Source organism: Rutidosis leptorrhynchoides, chromosome 2 (genome assembly GCF_046630445.1).
Source record: "Rutidosis leptorrhynchoides isolate AG116_Rl617_1_P2 chromosome 2, CSIRO_AGI_Rlap_v1, whole genome shotgun sequence".
Classification (NCBI taxonomy): Eukaryota; Viridiplantae; Streptophyta; class Magnoliopsida; order Asterales; family Asteraceae; genus Rutidosis; species Rutidosis leptorrhynchoides.
The window spans coordinates 209,993,246-209,998,730 of NC_092334.1; positions in this window are offsets into that span (position 1 = coordinate 209,993,246).

Consider the following 5,485-nt stretch of genomic DNA (forward strand, 5'->3'; position numbering starts at 1 on the left):
CTTATTTCATTTAATCAAGTCTTAACAAGTTTGATTGCTTAACACGTTGGAAACATTTAATCATGTAGATAAAAATTTCATTAATATATATAAACATGGAAAAATTCGGGTCACTACAGTACCTACCCGTTAAATAAATTTCGTCCCGAAATTTTAAGCTGTTGAAGGTGTTGACGAATCTTCTGGAAATAGATGCGGGTATTTCTTCTTCATCTGATCTTCACGCTCCCAGGTGAACTCAAGTCCTCTACGAGCATTCCATCGAATCTTAACAATCGGTATCTTGTTTTGCTTAAATCTCTTAACCTCACGATCCATTATTTCGACGGGTTCTTCAATGAATTGAAGTTTTTCATTGATTTGGATTTCGTCCAATGGAATAGTGAGATCTTCTTTAGCAAAACATTTCTTAAAATTCGAGACGTGGAAAGTGTTATGTACAGCCGCGAGTTGTTGAGGTAGCTTCAGTTGGTAAGCTACTGGTCCGACACGATCTATAATCTTGAATGGTCCAATGTACCTTGGATTTAGTTTCCCCCGTTTACCAAATCGAACAACGCCTTTCCAAGGTGAAACCTTAAGCATGACCATTTCTCCAATTTCAAACTCTATATCTTTTCTTTTACTGTCCGCGTAGCTTTTTTTGTCGACTCTGGGCGGTTTTCAATCATTGTTGAATTTGGATGATTTTCTCGGTAGTTTCTTGTATTATCTCCGGACCCGTAATCTGTCTATCCCTCACTTCATTCCAATAAATCGGAGACCTGCACTTTCTACCATAAAGTGCCTCAAACGGCGCCATCTCAATATTAGATGATAACTGTTGTTGTAGGAAAATTCTGCTAATGGTAGGTGTCGATCCCAACTGTTTCCGAAATCAATAACACATGCTCGTAGCATGTCTTCAAGCGTTTGTATTGTCCTTTCGCTCTGCCCATCAGTTTGTGGATGATAGGCAGTACTCATGTCTAGACGAGTCCCCAATGCTTGTTGCAACGTCTGCCAGAACCTTGAAACAAATCTACCATCCCTATCAGAGATGATAGAGACGTGTATTCCATGTCTGGAGACAACCTCCTTCAAATACAATCGCGCCAACTTCTCCATTTTGTCATCTTCTCTCATTGGCAGGAAGTGTGCTGATTTGGTGAGACGATCAACTATTACCCAAATAGTATCATAACCACTTGCAGTCCTTGGCAATTTAGTAATGAAATCCATGGTAATGTTTTCCCATTTCCATTCCGGGATTTCAGGTTGTTGAAGTAGACCTGATGGTTTCTGATGCTCATCTTTGACCTTAGAACACGTCAAACATTCTCCTACGTATTTAGCAACATCGGCTTTCATACCCGGCCACCAAAAATGTTTCTTGAGATCCTTGTACATCTTCCCCGTTCCAGGATGTATTGAGTATCTGGTTTTATGAGCTTCTCTAAGTACCATTTCTCTCATATCTCCAAATTTTGGTACCCAAATCCTTTCAGCCCTATACCGGATTCCGTCTTCCCGAATATTAAGATGCTTCTCCGATCCTTTGGGTATTTCATCCTTTAAATTTCCCTCTTTTAAAACTCCTTGTTGCGCCTCCTTTATTTGAGTAGTAAGGTTATTATGAATCATTATATTCATAGATGTTACTCGAATGGGTTCTCTGTCCTTCCTGCTCAAGGCATCGGCTATCACATTTGCCTTCCCCGGATGGTAACGAATCTCAAAGTCGTAATCATTCAATAATTCAATCCACCTACACTGCCTCATATTAAGTTGTTTCTGATTAAATATGTGTTGAAGACTTTTGTGGTCGGTATATATAATACTTTAGACCCCATATAAGTAGTGCCTCCAAGTCTTTAATGCAAAAACAACTGCGCCTAATTCCAAATCATGCGTCGTATAATTTTGTTCGTGAATCTTCAATTGTCTAGAAGCATAAGCAATCACCTTCGTTCGTTGCATTAATACACAACCGTGACCTTACTTTGATGCGTCACAATAAATCACAAAATCATCATTCCCTTCAGGCAATGACAATATAGGTGCCGTAGTTAGCTTTTTCTTTAACAAAATGATTTCTCTTGCTCATCTTTCCATTCAAATTTCTTCCTTTTATGCGTTAATGCAGTTAAGGGTTTTTCTATTCTGGAAAAGTCTTGGATGAACCTTCTGTAGTAACCAGCTAGTCCTAAAAATTGGCGTATGTGTTTTGAAGTTTTCGGGGTTTCCCACTTTTCAACGGTTTCGATATTTGCCGGGTCCACCTGGATACCTTCTTTGTTCACTATGTGACCGAGGAATTAAACTTCTTCCAACCAAAATGCACACTTTGAAAACTTAGCGTACAGTTTTTCTTTCCTCAATACTTCTAGCACTTTTCTCAAATGTTCTTCGTGCTCTTGATCATTCTTTGAGTAAATAAGTATGTCATCGATGAAAACAATGACAAACTTGTCAAGATATGGCCCACACTCGGTTCATAAGATCCATGAACACAGCTGGTGCATTAGTCAATCCAAATGGCATAACCATAAACTCGTAATGACCATAACGCATCCTAAAAGCATTGTTTGGAATATCATCCTCCTTTACTCGCATTTGATGATATCCAGAACGTAAATCGATTTTCGAATAAACCGACGAGCCTTGTAGTTGATCAAATAAGTCGTCAATTCTCGGCAGTGGATAACGGTTTTTGATGGTAATTTTGTTCAACTCTCTGTAGTCAATACACAACCTGAATGTACCATCTTTCTTCTTCACAAACAAAACAGAAGCTCCCCATGGTGATGTACTTGGTCGAATGAAACCACGCTCTAAAAGTTCCTGTAACTGACTTTGTAATTCTTTCATTTTGCTGGGTCCGAGTTTGTATGGAGCACGAGCTATTGGTGCAGCTCCTGGTACAAGGTCTATTTGAAATTCAACGGATCGATGTGGGGGTAATCTCGGTAATTCTTTCAGAAATACATCGGGAAATTCTTTTGCGATGGGAACATCACTGATGCTCTTTTCTTCAGTTTGTACTTTCTCAACGTGTGCTAGAACGGCATAGCAACCTTTTCTTATTAGTTTTTGTGCCTTCAAATTACTAATAAGATGTAGCTTCGTGTTGCCCTTTTCTCCGTACACCATTAAGGGTTCTCCTTCTTCTAGTACAATGCGAATTGCATTTTTGTAATATACTATCTCTGCTTTCATCTCCTTCAGCCAGTCCATGCCAACTATTACATCAAAACTCCCTAACTCTACTGGTATCAAATCAATCTTAAATATTTCGCTACCCAGTTTAATTTCTCAATTCCGGCATATATAATCTACTGAAATTAATTTACCATTTGCTAATTCGAGTAAAAATTTACTATCCAAAGGCGTCAATGGACAACTTAATTTAGCACAAAAATCTCTACTCATATAGCTTTTATCCGCACCCGAATCAAATAAAACGTAAGCAGATTTATTGTCAATAAGAAACGTACCCGTAACAAGCTTCAGGTCTTCATGTGCCTCTGCCGCATTAATATTGAAAACTCTTCCGCGGCCTTGTCCATTCGTGTTCTCCTGGTTCGGGCAATTTCTAATAATGTGGCCCGATTTTCCACATTTATAACAAACTACATTGGCATAACTTGCTCCGACACTACTTGCTCTGCCATTACTCATTCCGACACCATTTGTTCCTGTCGTTCTGTTAACCCCTGGTCCGTAGACCTCACACTTCGCTGCGCTATGACCATTTCTTTTACACTTGTTGCAAAATTTGGTCCAAAACCCCGAGTGATACTTTTCACACCTTTGGCATAGCCGCTTCTGATTGTTGTTGTTGTTGCGGTTGTTATTGTTGTTGGGATGATTGTTGTAGTTGTTGTTGTTGTTGTTGTTGTTGTGCCGTTTGTTGTAGTTGCGATTGTTGGGATAGTTGTTGTTGTTTTGGTGACTCTTATCACCGTTTTCCTCCCACTTTCTTTTGACTAACTTCACGTTAGCCTCTTCGACCACCTGTTCTTTAATTCTTCCCTCAATTTGGTTCACTAGTTTGTGAGCCATTCTACATGCCTTTTGTATGGAGGTAGGCTCGTGTGAACTTATATCTTCTTGGATTCTCTCCGGTAACCCTTTCACAAACGCGTCGATCTTCTCTTCCTCATCTTCGAACGCTCTCGAACACAATAGGCACAATTCTGTTAATCGTCTTTCGTACGAAGTAATATCGAATCCCTGTGTTCGTAACCCTCTAAGTTCTGACTTGAACTTATTGACCTCGGTTCTGGGACGGTACTTCTCGTTCATCAAGTGCTTGAATGCTGACTACGGTAGCACGTAAGCAGCATCTTGTCCCACTTGCTCTAGATAGGTATTCCACCATGTTAACGCAATACCTGTGAAGGTATGCGTAGCGTACTTCACTTTGTCTCCTTCAGTACACTTACTTATGGCAAACACCGATTCGACTTTCTCGGTCCACCATTTCAATCCAATTGGTCCTTCAGTTCCATCAAATTCCAAAGGTTTGCAGGCAGTGAATACTTTGTAGGAGCATCCTACACGATTTCTTGCGCCGTTAGCTGCATTGCTAGATTCAGAGTTATTTTTTGTATGTAGTGCGTGAAATGTCCCGTTCTTATTGATTAAAAACGTTCCATATTAATTGATTTCGTTGCGAGGTTTTGACCTCTATATGAGACGTTTTTCAAAGACTGCATTCATTTTTAAAACAAACCATAACCTTTATTTCATAAATAAAGGTTTAAAAATCTTTACGTAGATTATCAAATAATGATAATCTAAAATATCCTGTTTACACACGACCATTACATAATGGTTTACAATACAAATATGTTACATCGAAATCAGTTTCTTGAATGCAGTTTTTACACAATATCATACAAACATGGACTCCAAATCTTGTCCTTATTTTAGTATGCAACAGCGGAAGCTCTTAATATTCACCTGAGAGTAAACATGCTTTAAACGTCAACAAAAATGTTGGTGAGTTATAGGTTTAACCTATATATATCAAATCGTAACAATAGACCACAAGATTTCATATTTCAATACACATCCCATACATAGAGATAAAAATCATTCATATGGTGAACACCTGGTAACCGACAATAACAAGATGCATATATAAGAATATCCCCATCATTCCGGGACACCCTTCGGATATGATATAAATTTCGAAGTACTAAAGCATCCGGTACTTTGGATGGGGCTTGTTGGGCCCGATAGATCTATCTTTAGGATTCGCGTCAATTAGGGTATCTGTTCCCTAATTCTTAGATTACCAGACTTAATAAAAAGGGGCATATTCGATTTCGATAATTCAACCATAGAATGTAGTTTCACGTACTTGTGTCTATTTTGTAAATCATTTATAAAACCTGCATGTATTCTCATCCCAAAAATATTAGATTTTAAAAGTGGGACTATAACTCACTTTCACAGATTTTTACTTCGTCGGGAAGTAAGACTTGGCCACTGGTTG